The following is a 24,487-nucleotide window of genomic DNA, read 5'->3' on the forward strand; positions in this document are numbered from 1 at the left end:
GCAAGTGTGTAAGTACACTCTAAAACCAGTTATTATGAAACTACAACAGCGGAAACCCCAAAAAGAAAGTAGTGCAAAATAATAATGGAGTCGCAGAAACAGTCGATGTTTTCCCGTACTCAGGAAAATTGAATACGATGGCTGAAGGGGCAGAAAATGGAATGTAGAAATAGTATGCAGTGCTTTTAGTAAACAAGAATTCCAAGACCAAGAATTCGATAGCCTGACAAGTGGAATTTACAACCAGACAACTTGCGGCAGTGGGACATGATTCTTCCGTGCGAGAACCATTCATAAGCTGTGGGCTTCTCAGAAACTAGATGAAGTGACGGGAGATGGATCAAACGAGTTCTCTACAGGATTCTAAGAGATAAAAAGGGAGCGACTAGATGACCTAATAACACGTGGGTGGCTGGATGGCATTAGAAAAAATGGAAGACCTACATGGATCAGTGTACTTGACTGACGTGAATTATAGGAAGTGCGCGGCTCCGCATCTGAGTGGCTGTTGCATCTAACCGGCATGCGGAGGACCCGCGTTCAATTCCTGGTAGTACCATGGGGACTGCAACGGATTGCATTCAACTTCGGGACGCCAACTGAGGAGCTACTTGAATGAGAATTAGCTGTTCCTAAGTCTGGAAAAACTGATAACGGCCGGGAGAGCTGTGTGCTGACTTCACGTCATTCGTATCGTATGCGAATCAAACCACGTGGCACATGATCACATGGCGGACACTCGGCATGGCTCTGTCCTCTGCGCTTGATCGCAGAGTTTAGATCTCGGAACGTAGATTGCGTAGTTTAAGCAGAGAAACCTAGCGGGCAGCCTGACAAAACTACAGTCCAAATCGTCTCCGGTTTCATGTGACGAGGTACTCAAAGTGCCACTTGCTTTAGTTTCTCAAAATATTTACATTGCCGCTAGCACTATTCTGAAACTCAAAAATTAAATTTCTCCATTATAGTATTTAGTGGTAGAATGCCGTTTTTGTCTAATTATGACTACATCGTGTTGCAATTTATCCTTCCAGTCGAGTGGTTGTAAAAAATATGTAAGTCGGAAAATGGCTAGACGTCCATTACGTGTTTCAGCCGACAGTCCAAGTTATGATCATCATTTTCAAATATAGTATCAATTCCATTTGACGACTCTTTCTCACCAAACCCACTGCGTGTCGAACCAGTTTCTGAGTGTTGTAGGCAAGTGAAGTACCACAAAACACGTCACGTTTAATGGAACTTCTTAACAAAAACTCAAAAGACAACCTGTTAGGGGAAGGGAGCGGCGCACAATTTTCCGGTCTGACAAGTGATTCAACACAGATGGGTACCGCATGTAATTAAAGTGAATAGAATAGGCCCTTCAATGAGGAGTTCATGAAGAGGTATAAAGCAGTTCAATTAACCATCGTCAAATATTTGCGGCACATTGTATTTTACTATTACAGTGGATTACAGCAGAGCTTCAAAGACGGAACGACCAAATTTACATCACATGATCTGTAATACGAGCTGTACACTCGTAACAAATATCCCCTTTGGCACTGAGATAAGCTTCACCTGTCTTTCGGTATGTCGAAACATCGCAGGATCTGAGAGATATCTTGACCAGAGGTGCGCGTTTGATCTCTCTGGATGGCGTTATTAATATTCGACTTCCTCGAAACATCCGCCGCGACAGAGTAAATCATTAAACACGGCGCCGGCTAAAAACGCTTGCGGAAGCTGCTAACACGCCCACAGCGACGTCTTCTTCACCGGGACGTGACTAATGACGGGTGGGTGGCTGATGGAAGAGATTCCGGCGCGTGGAATTAGATCGCCGCTGTCTCAGGGCAGCGGACGCCCAGCGGGCAGCGGCGGCAGCGAGCAGTTTCTGAGAGAGGGCTTGCACGCTTTTTACTTGTCGTTTCCGGTTCAGTGTCAAAATCCTTCTGCGAATCCCCTGGCATCCATTTCCAATTATTTCGGAGAAAGCGCGCCGGAAATCAGGGTCTCATATAAAATATTCTCCGTATATGTGGCCGAGCCCTCACTAGCGCATGCTTCCTTATTTGGGGACGAGGTAGTGGTACGTCTTCTAAACTGAAAGTAGGCTCCACTCGCTGCACCGTGGATGCGGGCTTTCTTATTTACAGAAGCTATTTTTAAACTGACAATTTCATCCTCAGAAGTGCTCGTACGTAACAAACGTCTATACATACGGAAAAACTTCATATATATTACGAACATAACCAGCAACAACGTAAATAGATGAAATGGTTCTACAATTGTGACAAATTTCTTTACATTAGCAGTCAGCTGTGAGTTTTGAAATAATTTTATAAAATACCGCAAATCTATAATTACTGCCAAGCAATAATACTCCTACACTGCACATTAATGGAGACCATACCAGACAATGTCAGTCATAACAAGAAAGGACAGACTTAGGAAGCTCGCGAACTCTCTTCGTGGAGAAAATGACATACGATCTTGGAGAATAAGTTATGTGCTTATATGTTTCTTTCTTTTTTTACGACACATGGGCGTTTGAGAATACCGTAATTGGGTTCTCCAGCCAGTGGCTCTCTTCGGACTAAAGGTACGTGCTGAATGGTGTGTCTGTTATGTTAAAATGCTTAGACAACGGAAAGGAAACCGGTTGCATCACGTAACTTTAGTCCAAGATGACCACTGGCTGGAGAAACAGGTTACGACACTGTCAAATGCACATGTGACTTCCTTATAAAGTTAAAAAATAAAGACAAACGAACACGCTTTCGGACAACGCTTCCCACCTCCCCTGTTGCAAGTATTATTCTTGTGTCTAAACTAATTTGTTAAAGGGCTGTAACCTTGTAGGCAAGAAGTGTATCAAAATAAAAAGTAATAAAAATTAGAAAATTAAAAATGTTAGATATTTAGTCCTGAAGACATTTTAAATATACGTTACGTTAACTATAGCACGTTGCTTCGTTGTGTGGTTTCATTAACTCATTAACACCTCCTGATGACAGAGGTGTAATTTTCTTCGAAAGACACATTGGGAAGAAAAAATGCACGTGACTGGTACGGTATTGGTATTTGCAGGCCACATATCGTTACAACGTTTTGGTTAACTACACTACTGGCCTTTAAAGTTGCTACACTACGAAAATGACGTGCTACAGAAGCGAAATTTAACCGACAGGAAGAAGATGCTAAGATATGCAAATGATTAGCTTTTCAGAGCATTCACACAATGTTGGCGCCGGTGGTGACACCTACAACGTGCTGACATGAGGAAAGTTTTCATCCGATTTCTCATACACAAACAGCAGTTGACCAGCGTTGCCTGGTGAAACGTTGTTGTGATGCCTCGTGTAAGGAGGAGAAATGCGTACCATCACGTTTCCGACTTTGATAAAAATCGGATTGTAGCCAACCGCGATTGCAGTTAATCGTATCGCGACATTGCTGCTCGCGTTGGTCGAGATCCAACGACTGTTAGCAGAATATGGAATCGGTGGGTTCAGGAGGGTAATACGGAACGCCGTGCTAGGTCCCAACGGCCTCGTATCACTAGCAGTCGAGATGACAGGCATCTTATGCGCATGGCTGTAACGGATCGTGCAGCCACGTCTCGATCCCTGGGTCAACAGATGGGGACGTTTGCAAGACAACAACCACCTGCACGAACAGTTCGACGACGTTTACAGGTCACCCTTGACGCTGGACCACAGACAGGAACGTCTGCGATGGTGTACTCAACTACGAACCTGGGTGCACGAATGGCAAAACGTCATTTTTTCGGATGAATCCAGGTTCTGTGTACAGCATCATGATGGTCGCATCCGTGTTTCGCGACATCGCGGTGAACGCACATTGGAAGCGTGTATTCGTCATTGCCATACTGGCGTATCACACGGCGTGATGGTATGGGGTGCCATTGGTTACACGTCTCGGTCACCTCTTGTTCGCATTTACGGCACTTTGAACAGTGGACGCTACATTTAAGATGTGTTACGATCCGTGGATCTAACCTTCATTCGATCGCTGCGAAACCCTACATTTCAGCAGGATAATGCACGACCGCATGTTGCAGGTCCTGTACGGGCCTTTCTGGGTACAGAAAATGTTCGACTGCTGCCCTGGCCAGTACATTCTCCAGATCTCTCACCAATTGAAAACGTCTGGTCAATGGTGCCCGAGCAGCTCGCTCGTCACAATACGCCAGTCACTACTCTTGATGAACTGTGGTATCGTGTTGCAGTTGCATGGGCAGCTGTACCTGTACACGCCATCCAAGCTCTGTTTGACTCAATGCCCAGGCGTATCAAGGCCGTTATTACGGCCAGAGGTGGTTGTTCTGGGTACTGATTTCTCAGGATCTATGCACCCAGATTGCGAGGAAATGTGATCACATGTCAGTTCTAGTATAATATATTTGTCCAATGAATACCCGTTTATCATCTGCATTTCTTCTTGGTGTAGCAATTGTAATGGCCAGTAGTGTAGGTAAGACACAAGAAGAGGACTTGCAACAAATGGAATTGGGGAGGGACGGGGAGCTGGAGAGGGAGTTACAAAAATACGATTTACTTATCTGCTATTTTACATAACTATCCCAAACAGGTAACTTAATGCCAATGCGACGGAAGATCCCAAAATTTTAGTAATTATTTTACTCACTTTTATTATTGCAGTATACTCATATGGTGGTAAATGTGAATTGAAGATTATGCATATTTATAGATTTGTAGACGTTACTCACGAAGAAGCACATCTGTAATGAAAGTGGGACGTCAAAGTCCGTTATGTAAATATCAAGATCTAAATTTCAGTCTGTGAATTGTATATCAATTTGATATTCTCAGTACTCTTTCCTCGCCAAACTGAATAACATTTCGTGTTTTCAGAGAAGCCGTCCATCCTGTTTGTCAAGAATAACTGACTACCCTCATGTTGCGAAAACGGTGTCGATGTTTGCGCAGCTAGTAGTGTCCGCTCGAGCGCAAATAACTCGATGAATTTCTTTGTTCTTCCTCAAAGCCAAGAACCTTGTAACCTCCTCCTCACTTATCGACCTTAATGACAGTGAAACATTAAACCGCGTGTACCTAATGGAAATTTGGGAAAAGCAATCGTCACCGAAGTTAATCTGTCGGTAAAGAGGGAGGAAAGGGTTACATCTAAATGAAAGGAAAAATGCAAATGAAACTGGTGGAAATTAATTTTGAAAAGGGGTAACGTTAATAAAGAAAGTAAATGTGCGGCCGTTACGTTAACAATTAACTAGCGGTTATTAGATATTTGAGATTTGGGGGAAATTACGGTCGCCAGTCCTATGGACAATTACTATAGTAACTGAAAAATAAAGGTTATTACACATATAATTAGCACTAGAAGGGTGGCAACTGAAGGTTGACACGTGTAGTGTGAAAACTGAAAGTTTGTCAGAAGTAATAAATTTCGCTACACTCTGACTTAATTTAGCAAAAGAATTAATAAAACCGGAAAATTGAAAGTTAATTTTGTGACTGAAATTAATAGTAAGCTTTGTTTCTGAAGCACATCGAAATTCAGTAAAATACGGTTAGTCTTGGGCTACCTCAACAATCATTTCAAAAGCTACTTGAATCTACGCAATTTAGAAATAAGAGATTCAACTTTGAACTTGAATTAAATGATTCTGAACAATTAACCGTAGTAAAATTTAGTACGTACCAAGCTGAGCTGCAGTCAAAGGTAAGCTAAAATACGGTAACAAAACTCGCACTCTTAATTTGTGTTTGTGTAATCTAAATATTGTAGCCAGCTATGAATACCTTAACTGAACTTTGAAATTAAAGCAGTGAAATCGAATGATATTACTTTAATGCTGGCGTTTGAATTTCAACGACACTCGGGTTCATTCCGGAAAAGGAAGGGGCCCTGCTTGGTAATGCAATTGGGACAATGAGCAACCAAGGTTCATGCTACGTTGCTGTAATTTAGTGAGAAAAATTTAACAGTTTGAAAAGCTGAGGTCTGCCATACAGTTAAAAAACTTTACATGCTACCAGTCTTCCTTGTTGGTTGATTGAAGGTTTGAAGTCGTCGATCGAGGAGGTGGCGACAGTCACTCATTGTCGGCCGTCGCTGTTGCAGAAGCTGGATGTTGGCGCGCCTTCTTCTCGACACGGTCTCCAGCCGAAACGGGCTCTTGATGTGCGCCAGCTAATACTTCCCGTCCGCGACACCGTGTCAGAAACTATCATACCAAGTCGAGCGCAATTACATGCTGCCAAACCCCGAAAGCGCGGCAGCTCGCGGGAGCGTCACTCAGCACACCTGCTCCACCGCTTCCAGCCAGACTCTTGTCTGCTCTGCCCGCGCTCAACGCGGCAGAGTTAATACTACCAAAGATCCTAAACACTTTGGTTCTCCACACGACCTATCGATGCATTCGTTCGATAGCATAGTTTTCCCTAGGCAAGACCCAGCGTAAAAATACAAATAATATTTACAAAACAAACCAATTATATATCGACATAAATGCATAAATATGTATATACAAATAGTAAAACAATTACAATATATAAAGACACAGAAATGTCATATCTTCGGGTAACAAAATAAGGAAAAATCTATAGTACAATAGATGGAAATAGAAGGATATGCATTTCCGGCGTTACAGCCTGCTTCCATGCACCAATGAGTTCGTAGCCGCTGTCAGAGTTAAAACTGCTGTTGCACATTCTGTTACTACAGCTTCCTTGGTAACTGAGTTCCAGAAGGTTTACTGTTGCAGGGGACCCGAAATTGACCTCTGTAACACTTTTGAACACATATGCTTCCAGAACGGATCTTCAGTCTCACAAACAAAACGCTACTCTCCGCTTCTCAGTTAGTTTTCAGACCACTTCATCCTGATGTCTGAAAATTTTAGCTGTCACATTTTTCCTGAGCAGTATGTCTAAGTCGATGATATCAATTTCTTTGCTGAAATCTATGAACTGCAACACTGCAGTCTCACAGTTGGATATCGTGTATGTCATATCATCAGTTACCTTAATTAGAGCAGTATATATGTTGACGTTTTAGCGAAAATCGGAATGATATTTGTTATTAAATTTAAATTTGCGTAAGTATTGAGTTCGCAGATAGAGCACAATATAGTTCACAGCTTTGGATAGAGCGGGTAAAATGCTGGCTGGCCTAAAATCACAAGGTAATTATTGATTTTGCTTCCTACTGATTGGTCGGATTACACTTCTTTAAAGACAAGCAGGAAGGTTGAATTGTTTATTTGGGGAGGGGACCAAACAGTGAGGTCATTAGTCCCATCGGGTAAGGGAAGGATGGGGAAGGAAGTCGGTCGTGCACTTTCAAAGGAGATTTAGGGAAATCACGGAAAACCTAAATCAGGATCGCCGGACACGGATTAGAACTGTCGTCCTCCCCAGTGCGAGTCCACTGTGGTAACCACTGCGCCACCTCGCTCAAGCAAGTGAGAAGACAAATACCTTTTGCTCATCTGGGAGAGTTTGACCGAAGTCGGAGAAGTGTCTCTGCATTAGTCTCTACTAACCTGGCGAAGCGGCTCAGCTGTGGTAACCACCGTCAGTTTCTTTGTTTGACCTTTACATTATTCTTCACTTATGTGTAGGCGAACGAGTCCTCACAGACTTGACGGATTCCTAATACCCACACGCCTCACAACCGTAAACAACTCCATCAATCACCTCATGTAACTGACACGAGCCACTAAAAACGTTGATGCAGTTAACCAGCTGCAAAGATGCCAGTTTCTTGTCGTTATAAATTTTACAGAACCAGGAAATTAGTGCCCGATGCGAGCAATTCTTTGCGCCGTATGTGCATATATGATATGTTAACACTTGAGAATTTTATTCCGGTATTGTCTTGAGTTGTTGGTATAGTTTCCTTAGGAGAACAGATAGAAGACAAATTATATCTCTTCTATATCAATTATTCTAAATCCTCAATGGAAAAAAAATTTCAATTAAATGTCAACAAAATACCTCCAAATATAATGATAACTTCTAAGTTCAAACAAAAACAATCTAACTTCCAAACGAACTCCGATATCTTGCAACCTTCTTCAACACATTTAAAAATGTGAAAGATTAACTTAAAATTAGAATTTCAAATGAAAAAACCTCTGCCAGCTTCAGTAAAACGCAGAAATATTTGTGGGACAATCAAACTATCCGTCTATAATTCACTTGCGTGGGCACTTCTAACATACGCCCGCGAATCTTGGATATTGACACAAAAGAAAACTAGAAATCTGTTGGAATCTTTGAGAGGAAGTCATGAAGAAATGGAAGATCAAGCCATTGGTGAACGGGGAACCCAAGGAAACATTGATCTATCTGATCTATTTAAGAAACTTGATACTACAGCAAAAATTCCTTTACCAATTTGATTTGTGATTTGATGAGATCGAAGAAAGTCATATTCATCAACACTGTGGCAGAAGAAAGATGAAGACCATTACGACAACCAAGAATATTTATCGATGATGTAAAGAAAAGCTTAAAATTTTTGAAAAATACTAACTGGAATAAAGTGATACAACTAAAGGGTGTCGAGCGTTTCAAAGGCAGCGTTGGGTTACGATTTACTGACACAGGTGAAAAAAACTCAACAGTAGGCGGATAGGTAATTTTGAGAGATGAAATAGTGAAGCAGTAGAGAATGAAATAGGCAAAAAGAAATCTTGGGGTAACAGACGAGGCGTTAATGTAATTGACAAAAAGGGCAAAACGTAATAATACAACTAATGAGGCGGACCTCTGGGACTCCAAATGTCTAAAAGGTGAGGTTGTCAGGAAGTTCAAAATGGCAAAGCAATAATGGAAGGGCAAGAAGTGCGATGATGCAGAAACGGCAGAATTAGGTAAAGATAGACGCTGCCTATAAGAAAATTAAAAGGAACTTTGGAGAAAAAAATAGGTAGGGAAATGAATATCAGGAGCTCAGACGGAAAGCCAGTACTAAACAAAGAAGGGATAGGTGAAATGTGGAAGAGGGTTATACAAGGCAAATGAACATAATATTATAGAAAGGAAGAGGAAGTAGATGAAAATGTAGTGGGAGATATGAAAGAAAAAATTGTCAGACCACTGAAAGTCTTAAGCGGAAACAAGGCCAGTAGAGTAGTAACATTTCCTCATAATTGTTGAGACCTTTGAGAGAACCAGACATGCAAGAACTATTAGGTCATGCTTACTAAATACTGACATCAATTATTTCCAGAAGGTTGGTAAAAGCTGATATAAGGCAACGTCGGAGAAGATCAGTTTGCGTTCCGAAGAACTGTAGGAAAATGCGAGGCAATTGTGACCTTACTTGTTATGGAAGTTAGATTAAGAAAAACTATAAATATATTTATAGCTTTTGTGGGTTTAGAGAAAGCTTCTGACAACGATGTATGTAATACACACTGAAATTATGAAGTTAGTGGGGATAAAATATAGCAAGGGAAAGGTTATTTACAACTAATACATAAACTATACAATTATAAGCATCGAAAGACATAAAGATAAGAAATAGTTGAGAAAGGAGTGACACAAGGCTGCAGCCTATATTTCACGTTATTAAATCTCTATGTTGAGGAAACAGTAAAGGAAACCAAGGAGAAATTTGAAGAGGGCTACCGATGACTTGGAAGAGCAGTTGAATGTAGTTGATAGTGTCTTGAAAAGAGGCTTTAACATGAACAGCAATGAAAGTGAACAACTAGAAATGGGGGGATGTAGTCGGCTTAAATCTAGTGATCATGAATGTGTCAGATTCGGATATGAGACACTAAAGGTAGTAGAGGAATTTAGCTATTTGTGCAGAAAAATACCTGAAGATATAAAAAAGCAGAGAGGATATAAAGTGAAGACAGGCTATAGCACAAAAGGGATTTGTTAACGTCCCTGATATATCAAAGTGTTAGAAAGTCTTTTCTGATTGTATGTGTCTAGCGAGCGGCCTTGCACGGAAGTGAAATATGAACGGTGTGCACTTCAGACAAGAGGGGAATAGAACCTTTTGAACTGTGGTGCTCCAGAAGAATACCGAGTATCAGATGTGTAACTAATGATGAGGTGATGAATCGAATTGGGAAAACAAGAAATGAATGGCACAAATTGACTAAAAGAAGGGATAGGCTGATGGGACACATCCTGCGATGTGAAGGAATCAATCCCCCCATTTGGTAATGAAGGGAAGCGAGGGGGGTGAAGATTGAAGAGGGAGACCAAAGGATGAATGCAATTAGCAAGTTCAAATGAGTTAGGCTGGAGTAGTAAAGTAGAGATGAAGAGGCTTACACAGGATAAAGTAACGTGGAAGGGTGCACGTATAACGATAACAATAACAGGAGAAGCCGATTGTAGAAAACCCAAATTTGATTAAATGTTATTAAAACCGCAGTTAATCAGCCCAATACCCGTAATCAGCAAACCACGTAAGAGGAGAGGATGGCTAAATATAGCGGACTGTCAGATTAAGTAAAATCCATGAAAATACAGGAGTGGGCACACATAGTGCCTTCGGTAATATCGGACACCGGCCTTGTCCCAAATCGGACTGTGAAAAGCCCAGATGAGCTAAAATTGCACCCTCCGCTCTGCCGTCAGTTGCAGGAGGGAACTGTACTGAACACCTGCAGAATGGTTCCTTGAACTGTTGCAGAATACACCTAATTTAGTGAAGATTGTTATATGAACAGTTATCATTATATCATTACCAGGTAATGATATGTGCCAGTAAATAGTAATGATAAGGAGAGCATAAGATTAACAGTATGTAATCAACATGACGGTTGAACATCCGCCTAATCTGTTGAGTTAATATCTCAATATTAGCGCAATAGTTCTAGTTTAAGTTCTTACAGTTTGACACCAAAATTCATTCCAGTTGCTATTTAGCGAAAGTAATCATCCACAACGCTTTTTTATAAAATGGCGTAAAAATGAAGGTAAACAGACAAAACAACAAACGAATACCAGTGGCAGGCATCGGTTGCTCATAAAAAAAAACTGTCTGGATGTATCCTGACGCTCACCAGATTGATGAAGTTACAGGTGCAGTAGTTCCTGGGAAGTCGAGAACTGGTAGTAGAAATTAGGAGCGTTACAACAGAAATGACCTCTCTATATTCACTGATTCAGTTTTTGCAGGGCAAGTAAATTTTAGAAAGTGGTAATCCAACGACAGATTTTCATTTCCTGTAATCCATCAAATTTAGAGTATGCTGTCGTGCAAATTCCAATTTCTTTGCTCACTCCGAAGATGGACCAAAACAGCAATGGAAGATATGGACTTGCATGGCTACAAGCACCTATTTTAACAGATTTTTCATAACTCTCGTGAAGAGAGGAAAATAAATATTCATTTTATTACCCAAGCCTATTCGATGAATACAAGTAGGTAAGCCACATCATCTGCGTGGGGAGAAATCAGAATCGGAGAACCACAGTGTTAAATCAATGGCCAATTTTATTTGAATGAGGATACTGAATCTGGCCCGTTTTCAGATGATACAAGTACTGTTGTGAAGCCAAGCAAAAAAGTATCCACAGGAAAAATAGGAAATGATCTTTTTGTGACGGTTGCTAACTCGTTTTGCACGAATGGGTCAGCCTTAAACACTGAAAAGAAACGCAGTTCAAACAGTTTGTACTATTACAAAATCCCACCTCTCATTAACTTGGTATATAAAAAAATAATTAACATTGTAGAAAATCCCAAGCTCTAGGAGGCGCAATTTGATGAAAATTTAAAGCGGGAAATGTATGTAGTACACCTGCAGAAATGCTTCGTTTCGGCTATTTTTGCCATAAGAATAATTTCCAACTCCTGGAACATACGAGGGTAAGTCAATTATTATCCGCAGTTGTTATAGTTTTGTTTATTTTGGTTATGTGTCGTTATATCTTTGCAATTTTCAAGCTGCTAGATTAGTTTCGTTATTGCTGCCGTGCTGTTAATCATGGCTGCTCCGCTGTCTATTTGCACCAAAGAAGAGCAACGTTCTGTGAACCGTTTTTTTGTCGTCGGAAGGCGTATCAGGAGCCAAAATTCATCGAAGACGGGTACAGTACGGGAACAATGTTTTGCCACAACGGATTGTCTACGAATGAATTTCAATATTCCGAAATGGTCGCACAATGGTTACGCATGATGAGGGAGACGGACGACCGTTTACCGCCACAAATGAAGAAATCACTGACCGTTCACGTGAAATGGTTCTCTTAGACAGACGATTAGCTATTGACAAAGTGGCACATCGTCTGCAAATTAGTCACGGTTCTGCCTACGAAATCATCCGTAACAGACTTGGGTTTCATAAAGTTCGTGCAAGATGGATCCCAAAGCAACTCACACAATTGCATAAACAAACGCGCTTGGACATCTGCAAAAACAATTGGATCGCTATGGTAACGAAGGGGACAACTTCTTAGATAGGATCATTACTGGTGACGAAACTTGGATCCATCATTATGAGCCGGAGAGTAAACGGCAGAGTATGAAATGGAAACATTCAAATTCGCCGTGCAAGAAAATGTTCAAGACCCAACCGTCCGCAATAAAACTAATGCTTACGGTTTTTTGGGACGCACAAGGTCCCGTACTGGAACATTATAGGGAAAAGGGCACAACAATAAACAGTGTACGTCACAGTGAGATGCTTACTGCCAGGCTAAAGCCTGCTATTCGAAGCAAACGCAGAGGATCGCTGTCAAAAGGTGTTGTGTTGCTGCACGACAATGCCCGTCCGCATACTGCTGCCCACACTGCTGAAACACCCCAGAAACTCAAATTTGAAGTACTGGACCATCCTCCATACAGTTCCGATGGTACACCTTCTGGCTGTCACTTGTTTCGTCCACACAAATAGATATCAAGGAGCCGTCGACTTGCCTCGGAAAAAGCAGTGAAAGAAGCGGTGCATTCCTGTCTCGCAGCTCAACCGAGAACCTTCTTTCATGAGGGCATCAGAAAGCTTGTACAACGGTGGACCAAGTGCGTTGAAACGCAAGGAGACTGTGTCGAAAAATAATGTTCTTGTAAGTTTCCTATTTGATAGCAATACAATTTTATAATTAATTTGCGGATAATAATTGATTTACCCACGTAGAAGTCAGTAAGTTACTTTATTTTTATTCTCTGATGCGGTATGAAATAATATTCCAGAGTACTAACTTAGGCAAGAAGTGCCTATTGGACAACAGAAACGGATTAGAATTAAATGATAATTAAATGGACAACCTAGCTGCAAACAGGCGTTGATGTACTTCATTGAGGATATGTTGAAAATGTGTGCTCCGACCGGGACTCGAACCCGGGATTTCCTTCTCACATGGCAAACGCTCTATCCATCTGAGCCACCGCGGTCACAGAGGATAGTGCGTCTGCAGCGACTTATCCCTTGCACGCTCCCCGTGAGATCCACATTCCCAACATGTCCACAACACTACACTCGTAGTCCGCCTAATAGGTGTTTGCCCATCATACTCATTACTCGTGGCAGATTAATCTACCAGTCCCGTACGAGTTCGGGCATAGCGTGTGCGTTCGCACAAGAAGGTCAATGTCCGGGAAGTCATATTTTAACTATATATGACGGTAGTATCTGTTCCCGAAAGAACAGTTACCGTGGATGACCATGCAGCTTTGCTAGAAATGAAATTATAATTAAATGGACACCCTAGCTGCAAACAGGCGTTGATGTACTTCATTGGGGATATGTTGAAAATGTGTGCCCCGACCGGGGATGTGGATCTCACGGGGAGCGTGCAAGGGATAAGTCCCTGAAGACGCATTATCCTCTGTGCCCGCGGTGGCTCAGATGGATAGAGCGTCTGCCATGTAAGCAGGAGATCCCGGGTTCGAGTCCCGGTCGGGGCACACATTTTCAACATATCCCCAATGAAGTACATCAACGCCTGTTTGCAGCTAGGGTGTCCATTTAATTATCATTTCATTTCTAGCAAAGCTGCGTGGTCATCCACGGTAACTGTTCTTTCGGGAACAGATACTACCGTCATATATAGGATTAGAATTAAGTGTTGGGTTCACACACTTACATCTTATAGGCGTGTCTTTTTAGCTGCGGTAAATATCACCTACTACCTGCCGTTACATTTATTCACTTATGGCTTATGAAATTTGTTATGAACAATCCATCTCAGTTTGAGAGTAACGGAGATATTCACAAGTACAGCACTAAAAGGGGATATGACCTGTATTACACTTCAATGAATCTACTTTTGACGCAAAAAGTGTTGAAATATACAGCTTGAAAATTCTTTGAAAATCTGCCCATGCAAATAAAATGTGTGGTAGATAGTAGAAATGTTTCCAAATGTGGATTAAAGATGCATCTCCTTAACAGCTCTTTCCATGCCGTGTACGAGTAGATACATACTTGTTCTGTCGACAAGTTCCGCATCATAAGTTTATACTTAATATGGTTACTAAGTAAGTAACTAGCTACAGTAGTGGAAATCAGTAACAACGCGTGGATATTTGTGGGAAAAATAACATCGTCGGTTGGAATAGTCGTGCACAGCGTATTTGCAATACTATGAGAACCAGTATAACGACAAATACAATCAAGTGGTATGACATTTGATGGCAGTAGTACGGTATGCAGGGTGCAAGAATAATGTACAGCACAAATTGCAGGACACATTCCTCACACGTAGACGAAGAAATGATGCAATATGAACATGGGTCTGGAAACTCTTTTCTTTTTTCATATTACAAATCACTTTCTCCAACGCATTAAACATCGGCAACACACAAGAACAGAAAGTTACAATTATGGAGAACATGCACTCTTGGTGACGTCTGGTTACGTTGTGCACCTACAGTGTTTTTACATGTACCTATTGTTCATGATAAAGGATGACAGCCAAAACAGTTGCAGGATAAAAATTTTATTAAAATTCCTGACGAAGGTTTCGGTATATATAAATATATCTTCATCAGAAGTAAAAAACCTAAAATTACATCATGATTTTTTTTAACTTCTGATGAAGGTATATTTATATACACCGAAACCTTGGTCAAGAATTTTAATAAATTTTTTATCCTGGAACTGTTTTGGCTGTCATCCTTTATCGTGAAGAATTTAAACAGTTTCAGCCATGTTTAAAATATTGATGTACCTATTGTACCTATTGACATGGGACGTACGTCATTGCTTGTTTACAGGTAACATCAACTGTTCCAGCGATCAGTACCACTGTTGCAAGCACACAGGTTACTACGTAGAGTTAATCACAGACTTGGCTCGTGCAGTGGCAGTGTACACAAATGCAGAGACTGCCGATGCCCATTTTATGTATGGATTAGCTGACGGCAATGGTGGTCTCGCTCAACGTTTGTACCGGGAGAGTTTTCCAGGACGAAGGGGCCCCGACAGGAAAAAGTTTGATGCCATTGATCCTCGACTTCAGGAACATGGGGCACCGAAGCCTGATATTCGCGACCAGAGGAGCCGTAGAAGGGCGATGACACCGCAGGCGGGAGGCGCCAGTTGTCGACGACCCTGTCAGCATAAGACATGTAGCTGCAGCACTGAATGTTGACCACACGACTGTCTGGCGAGTGTTACACGAGGACCAGTTGTATCCATACCATTTACAGCGTGTGCGGCCACTATCAGCAGCTGATTTTCCTGCACGGATTCTTTTCTGCGAATGGTTTATTCAGCTGTCAACCCTAATTTTAGTGCAACGGTGTTTTTTACAGATGTGTCGTTTCAACGAGATCAGATTGTAAATTTTCATGATCGGCATGTATGGGCAGAGGTCAATCCTCACGCAACTGTTGAAGCAAATCATCAACATTTTCTCTCGATGTTTGGGCCGGGATTGTTGGTGAGTGGTAAGACCGCACTTTCCTCCACCCAGCCCCAACGGACAAAATTATAATAATTTCGTAGAGCATGTTCTACCTGATCGGTTATCAGATGTGCCTTTAGCCGTGCAAGGAAACATGTACTTCATGCACGATGGAGCAAACTCCTCATTTTAGTGTTAAAATCTGTCAGCTTATAAATAACAGATTCGGTGACAGATGGATAGAGATGGACCATTTGCCTGGCCTCCACGTTCTTCGGACCTAAATCAACCGGACTTTTATTAGTGGGGGCATTTGAAAGCTATTGTGTATGGACCCCCAGTACAAGATGTTCAGAGTCTCCGTGCCCGTATTATGGAAGGCTGCAAAACCACACGCAACACGCAACACACCACAGGAACATCAGCGCATCCGAGATGCACTACGGGTTAATGCATGTATCAGTGCCCACGGAGGGTGTATTGAACATCTCGTGTGAGCAAGAGTTACATGTGGTATGCTGGTGCGTTCTATTCGTGTGTGTTTCCCAATATTAATTCCAGACTCATGTTCATACGTCAAAATTTCTTCATCTACGAACAACTTAAATTGGAAGGAACACACAGAAAATGTTGTGGGGAATGCTAACCAAAGACTGCGTTTTATTGGCAGGACAGAAAATGTAACAGACCTATTAAGGAGACTACCTAGATAGGACTGACGGAGCACATCGAAAAAGAACAAAGAAGGGCAGTACTTTTTGTATTATAGCGAAATATGGGAGAGAGTGAAATGATACAGGATTTGGGTTGAACATCATTAAATAGAAAGGCGTTTTTAGTTGCAACGGAATCTTCTCTCGAAATTCCAATCACCATCTTTCTCCTCCGAATGCGAAAATATTTTGTTGACATCGACCTACATAGTGAGAAACGATCTCCACGATAAAATAAGGGTAATTTGAGATCTTACGGAAAGAAATAGGCGTTCTTTCTTTCCACGCGCAATACGAGATTGGAATTATAGAGAATTGTGAAGGTGGTTCGATGAACCCTCTGCCAGGCACTTAAATGTGATTTGCAGTGTACCCATGTAATGTAGATGTACGTGTGAGTAACGTGTTCTGCAATTTGAGCGGGACATTTTCGTTACACGCTATGTAACAAGACATTAACGACTGAGGTGACTGAAGGTATCAGTGTGTTCGTACGTTCCCTTACTGCACATAGGAAACGGGCACCATTTGTGGCAGTGCGTGTTGTGTACATAAACGACGATTATGACAATGCCAGGCGGAAAACAGTTATCATGCGATGAAAGAAAAACAAACAAACAAACAAACAAAAACAACGAGATGGATCTCTCTAACATCAAATTCGTTGACTGGTTCAAATACAGCGATTAGTAATTTAGTTAGATTGGGCGCACAATGCGGACTGAATGGAAAATGTGGGCAAAGTAGAAAATTATCTCAGGCATCGAAACGGTTACTTTTGTGCAACTCTTTGCTAATTATTGTTGCCAGTAACTGCCAGACGTGCGTGACAAATTTTGTCCCATGACAAACATCTAGCATTCAAGAAACGACTGCAGAGACCTGCTCTAATACTCAAACATGAAAAGGCTAGATTAGAGTTTCCTGAAAAACATATGTCATGGACTTCAGAATGGGACGAAGCGATCTTCAGTGATGAGAAAAAGTTTAATTTGTATTGGCCAGATGTATATCAGCATTAATGGCACGATCTGAGAACAGAGCAGCAGGTAAAAATAAGCAGAAATTTTGGTGGTGGAAGTGTTACGATTTAGGCAGTTTTCTGCGCTATAGGTAACTCAGGCATTGATAAAGACGCAATTTATTAGAATGTACGAAGACCTAGGGGACTAAATTCAAAAGTTTCAACAAGATAATGCATCTGTGCATATTTCTGCTGCAAGCAAAAAGTGGTTAGAAGATAAAGATATAGATGTCTTACCTTGGCCTGAACGTAGCCCGGATTAGAACAGAATGGAAAACCCTTCGGGAATACTTTCAAGGCGTGTTCATCGCAGTGTAAGACAATTTGAGTCCATATGTGACCTAAAAAGAGAGATACTAGAAGAGTGGGCGTCAATTTCACTGCAAGAACTACAGGCCGTAACAAAATCAGTGCCGAATAGAATTTCTGAGATGAGGTTCAACAAAGTACTACCTGTCCAATGCCACAACAGGATAGTGAAGGCCTTTGTACCAATTTCCATCCAGGAAATGCAAACTCCTTACTTTGTTACTCGGGTTATGAATGAAACTACGTAATTTCGTCATGATTATTTATGTCTTACATTTATCTACTACTTTCACTATAAATTTGACACACGTATGCTTCAGTCCTTGTACTACTACTTTCATAGCAACTTACGTTTATATTGTATTCCGCTACTGTATATAACTTATCTCGAAGTCATTTAAGTTTGCAGATTACTCATGAAATAGACTTGCTTCAGAAAAAGATTCTCATACAACACAGGTTGTTACATAAATATATACCGTAGCGCTAAAAATGAGCGGTGCAGTGGTTTCAGTGCTCTGGTGGGCGAGTAGAGATATTCCTTACGACGCCTGTCAGTGTTATTGATGTGTCCCCAAGTCAGAAAGACATTACCAGGCGGGCCATTTAGCAAATGGGTGTTTGCACGCGCCGGACACTACTCTCATTGCCGCCTTTATCGAGAAGGCAGTTAGTCGGCTCGTGTGATCTTTTTTGTACGAGCGCCAGGTATGTCGACTGGAGTGGCACAATCGACCCGGCTGAACGATGTTGCTTTGATAAAAGGCGTTTGTCCTCTCTGCTGGCGGCCGGTTAATGATGTCAGCGGTCTGTTTACTTCGGACAGCTCAGTAGCGACAGAGGCACTCTGGCGGACGTCAAAAAGAAATGTCGCCGTCCCCAGACGAGCGTCGACCCGCCGCCCTGGCAGCGCACAGAAGGGTATTTTTTATTGCTGACTATCATCCAATCAACTGCTTTGATACTGCTCATCATTTTTTGTTTTCATGCCTTGCTTGTATCACTAATCCTGTGATCAATGGCGTACAGTTTCTTACAGAATTTGTATGACGCAGACGATAGCTGTTCCCCCAATTACTCTTTCGTTACCACGTGCTGTGCCTATGAACGCTTTCAGCGGCTCCCGGAACACCATTTGGCACTTGAACATACAACATCAAAGAAACGGAAATTCGTTTTTTCAAGGTCGCCACTTGCAAGGTGTCTCTGACGTGAATAAGCAGAGGTTGGACTTTTCCTCTGACATACTTTCACAAAGTACACCTTAGCACCTAAATCTAAATTCTCCTTTTGGAAAAGAGCTTTTTTGTTATTACTAGTCTGTATTTTAGCCCTATTTACGTCTTCCGTGGGCATTTACCACTGCCCAAATACAGAAATTCACGTACTACTTTTAATGTTTCATTCTCCAGTTCAAGTCCCTCAGCATTACGTAATTTGTTCGATTACACTTCATTAACTGCAGGTTACTTCTGTTGTTATTCATATTTTAAACTCTTTTCAAGCCGCTGTAGTTTTTGTTGAAAGGATACACGAAATATTTTGCCGTCTCTGACAGATTTACAATGTTATCGGCAAGCCAAAAGCTTTGTTTACTCTCATCGAACTTGTACTGCCTTTCCAAATTTCTCCTTGGTTTACTTCACAGTTTATCCAATGTACAGATTCAATAACGTGGACGGAAGGTTACAACTCTGTCTCCCTCCTTTCGCAACCCCTGTTTCTCTTTCACCTCCTTCGATTATTCTAGTTGTAGTCTGGTTTCTGCACAAATTCTTGTGTCGACTACAATGGAAGTGAGCACCGACACAAAACTGGAAGAAGAGAGCTTGCGATGGCTGGTGGCAATTATCCAAACTGATCTATATATAACGCTTGCAGATTGATAGAACAGTTTGTTTCTAAAAAAGAAAGTAACAGAACTTCTCGTTATGAGGTGGCTTGATGTGCTTCCTGTGCCTCCCACATGGAATTACTTTTACATACTATTGCTACTGGCGGAACGCAGGCTAAGTGTCGTCTTCCTGTTACTCAGTACTGATGTTATCGATGTCTACGACAGAAAGGTCGCATCCAGCGATGGGCGGCTGGGCAAGTCAGCGTTGACAGGGGGCGCTGAACTCTGCCTTCCTGGAGGTGTGGCGCTGCCCGGTCTTTCCATTCGCGCAGTTCGGTGCCTTGTTGATGTCGGTTCGTGGCGCTTTGTTGTCCATTACTTCCCACACTCTCCCTTCCTACATATTCCCATTTTCCTGTATTCATTAAGTTGTTTTATTTATTGCAGTTGTCTTTGTATTCCACAAGGGCTGTAGTTTCAATAGTTAAAGCTTTCTTTTAACGTGTACTTGTATTACTGTCCATGTTTAACTCCCCTTGTAGTTGGCTCATCAAATACTGTTCATATTTTACTTTTCTCATTTATTTAATGAAAACTGGTACACAGCCACTGCTTTGATTATAATGTTAATGTTAAAATGCAGTACCACCACACACTCAAAATGAGGTTCCCTCAGACACCTCCATTTTCCTGCATTTGTTAATTTCTGTTTATCTTATTGATATTGCTTAACCCTAGGACGCCCAAGCCTTCTTTTCTAACTTGGATGCCTAAGGGTGGCGGGGGGCGGGGTGTCCGGCGAGCCCACAGGTATTAAATAAGTTTACTGACGAAAACTTACAACTTACAAAATGGTTTATATATTTTAACTAAGGCATCGGTTTATAAATGTTGTTAATTGTTATAAAAATTGGATTGAGTGAATAAAAAATTGACATATTACAATACAAAATACAGATGTGTTCATATACAATAGACTACTCTGAGTCATCAATTTCAAGGCAAGAGACACACTTCACAATTTTTTCTGAATATGTGTTACACACATGTTTATGACACTGTCCACAATACTGTTTTGGTTTACTTAAGATTGTTGTACTTCTGCTTCTTTGTTTTAGCTTTTCTTACACAAATATGGCACCGACCTTTCCCTGCAGGAGGCTGACGTGCTTCTGTTGTGACTTCTTTGATTTTCTTTTGTCGAATAGTCTCCATTGATTGAACAATTTGGTCAGATAACCCTCTTGCATTGGCACTTCTTTCGTCTACCTGCAATTTCACTAGTTCCATCCCAGCTTGCAGAAGATAAAGTTTACGTTTGTTGTGTTTCTTTTCATTCCATCTTGGATGTTGCTGGATGAATATGGTGGTTGCATTGATAGCACAAATGTCGATGAGAGAGTAAATTACAGATAGAGGCCATCTCTTTGTTCCCCTCTTGCAGGTGTACATACGCGCCATTTGATCAATGGTATCAATTCCACCTTTAGTGGAATTATAATATGCATTTATCTCGGTTTTATTCTTCTCTCCTCCAACAGTGCCTTTATCTTGGTGCATTGTTGACAACATCAGTAAGTTTTTACTTGGTTTCGTTTTTGCTGTGTAGGACACCAAAGTTCCTGGAGGCCTACGTGTTGGGAACTGCACTAACTCACTGCAAGTTTACAAGATAAATAACAGCTGACTGACATCAACAATCACTTCCTCTGAAAGTAAACCAATTGTTGTGAATATCAAGAATACCAACCAACAAGAAACTAACTTGCATTGTTGTATAGATGAGAAATACGAAATCCTACTAAGGGAAATTTTCTATAGCATGGAAGCCTAAGGGGGGGGGGGGTTGTTGGACCCATAATAAGTTTATTTATTTTTTCTTTCAAAGCAGGAATTTTCTGTAAAATATATTGACACTAACGTTTCATAAAATAGCCAACAAACAATAGCTCAAAGGGAATATGTAGTATGAAAGGTACTTGAGCAGAAGCAGGGGACATAAAAAAATTGTGGGTTCAGCGAACCCCCCTCTTAGGCGTCCTAGGGTTAAGTTCCTTATGTATTCTGTATTTACATTGACAACTGTCTACCGCGCGACTGCTACGGTCGCAGGTTCGAATCCTGCCTCGGGCATGGATGTGTGTGATGTCCTTAGGTTAGTTAGGTTTAAGTAGTTCTAAGTTCTAGGGGACTGATGACCACAGATGTTAAGTCCGATAGTGCTCAGAGCCATTTGAACCATTTTTTATTTGACAACTGTCTCTTCTTTTTTAATTGGTTGTGTATTACTCTCCATGTTCCATACCTCCTGATGCAGCCTTGTCTAGTATTAATTTTATTTTATTTTATTAGTTTTGTTTATTAATAGAAACTGTTAAGTAGGCATGCTATTCCTATTTCGTGCTAAAGGTTTTCCTGTCAACTCCATTGTTATTGGTGTACTGTTCAGTTTTTACTATTTTATTGCAAAGATGTTACTTACTGTATGTTTCTACTTCAGTCTAGATGTGTAGGACACATTTAACTTCTTTGGTGATAATACTCAGTAAATGTCTGAAGATGGCCTTGTAAGCCGAAAACCGGCTAACAATAAAAGTAATATTGTAGAACATAAGCAAACTGGTGCTTTTCATTTATTATCATCATTTATATCAGACAGCTTCCATGAAATTTAACTTACATTATTAATAAAATAAAGGGAAAAAACAACTGCGAATACGTTGTAGAAAGTGGCTCAACTTCCCGTAGTGGCCAGCCTTGGTACATTCCACGTTGTACGCACGAAGGCGACAGACGTCGTCCAGTTAGGATGACATTTCAACAGATACGGTACGCAAAATTTTGTGATTGGAAGGGGTTGGATTACTGCGCAGAGGATAAGGAGCAAAATTATACCGAGTAGAAGGGGTGAAATAGTTGTTCAGGCAGATGTTGCTAGTAACCCACGTCTTAGCTCTAGAGCAACTGCCAGTGCCTTTGGAATAAGCCGATCGTTGTTCGTATTTTGTGCACAAACAGCTTCCAGCCGTATCGTGTGATACTTCACCAGCAGATTAACCAACTGGATTTCATAAGATGCGTGGAATTCTGTCAGCTGGATCTGATACGAAATCGGGATCTAGGTTTATTCTTCTAAGAATTCTCTTAACCGATGAAGCTGTCTATACAAAATCATGGAAAGCTGAATAAAAGAAATATTCATTATTGGGTTACTGAAAATTCGCTCTGACTTAGGCAGTTTGAACATCAGAGGCAGTGGAATGAGAGCGTTTGGTGCGGGATTATTGGAGACCACGTCACTGGTTCTTACTTCACCGAAGAAACTTCAACGGGAAGCCGACACGCACAGTCTCTCATCTAAGAAAGGAATCCCATGAATGCGAGACTGCGAAAGGCCAATGGTGCCTATGTCATTTGATGCCCCACAATGCAACCACAACATTGGCTGCTGATGGCAACAGGGTACAGGACTGGAGACATCCAGTGGCGAGCACAGCATGAGGCCTCGGAGCGTAGTTGAACTGCTTAGTCGACGAGTAACTCACGACAGTACTACAGTGCTGGTGGTGTTGATACAAAGCACAGCAATGGCAACGATAAACAAAGGAAACATTGCGTTAAACCTACAACAGCAGTTGCCGAAGTTAACATTTCATCGGAAAGAAACCCAAGAAATTTCCCAGTGTGAAAAATGTGGCACTGCGTGACGAGCCACTACAAGGCAACAGTGAGGAATGCAGTATTATATGCTGCTGAGACGATGACACTAGGAAGAAATGGGGCAGAGCAACTAGAGAAAGAAGAGAGGAAAATACTGAGCAAAATACTAGGTCCCAAAAGAGGTGGAGAGAGGTGGATGCGAAGACCTAGGGAAGAATTTTACCGGAACATGAGAACAATATCCGGGGAAATCAGACTCAAAAGGACAAGGTTTGCTGGGCATGTAGTTAGGATGAGTATGGACATAATGACGAAGAGAGTGTGGGAAACAACAGGGAGGACAAGGGGAAAGACAGGAACCACGTGGATTGTTGAACTTCAGAAGGACTGGTTGGAATTGGGGATCAAGGTCGAAGGAAAGGAAAATTGGAGGAACAAATATACACCGACAAATATGCCCGAGATCAATGACAGAGAAGAATACAGGAAAAGATTAGAATGTCACCAGTGGAGCCGCCAGGAGAAACGGAAACTGAAGATCTCGGAAGAAGAGCGGGAGAGGAGAAGAGAAAGAATGAAGAGGTTCTGGGAGAAGAAGAGGAAAATGCAGTCCACGAAGAGGCTACCCGTGGTAACGCAAGAAGAAGAAGAAGAAGAAGTGCGTGACGAGTCAGTGAAATGTGTGGTGTCGTATACGCTCGATTGTGCGGGCAATGTACATGATGAGTCCAATGATGATGATACGTGCTTAACAAGGGAAAGTAATACTGAAAGATGGGTCGAGCCGTGTAGTTCGACATCTTTGTCACGCAGGAAGCCACAAGTTCCGTTTCCGGTGAAACGTAGTACAGGTCAATCGTTGTCCAAGGTGCGGGAACTAAACATAATGACGTACATGGTAGATCATCCGAAGTATAGTGAAAAGCAATTATGAAAAGATTTCTAATAATTCCTCAGCAATACGACAGGTTAGGGCATATTAAAAACTATCGATATTCAAGGGAGGTTAAGGCGCAGTTGTTAAAAATCAAGTGTTATGCGTTTCAAGATGCTAGATGCAATTTACCGGATATGCATGATAGTGACCCACTCCGTTATGCACATCGAACTGCGCGTGACATAC

General features: G+C 41.5%; 1 long non-coding RNA gene and 1 other non-coding gene across 2 annotated transcripts in view; both read left to right on the plus strand.

Moving 5' to 3' along the window:
• The window catches only part of LOC126201821 (uncharacterized), a 901,530-nt gene that overhangs the window by 206,222 nt on the left and 670,821 nt on the right, over window positions 1–24,487 (plus strand). The window lies entirely within an intron of this gene.
• Window positions 13,804–13,878, plus strand: Trnat-ugu (transfer RNA threonine (anticodon UGU)). The gene has a single exon. It is a non-coding gene; the product is annotated as a tRNA-Thr (tRNA).

The sequence above is a fragment of the Schistocerca nitens genome, chromosome 1 (assembly GCF_023898315.1).
Source record: "Schistocerca nitens isolate TAMUIC-IGC-003100 chromosome 1, iqSchNite1.1, whole genome shotgun sequence".
NCBI lineage: Eukaryota > Metazoa > Arthropoda > Insecta > Orthoptera > Acrididae > Schistocerca > Schistocerca nitens.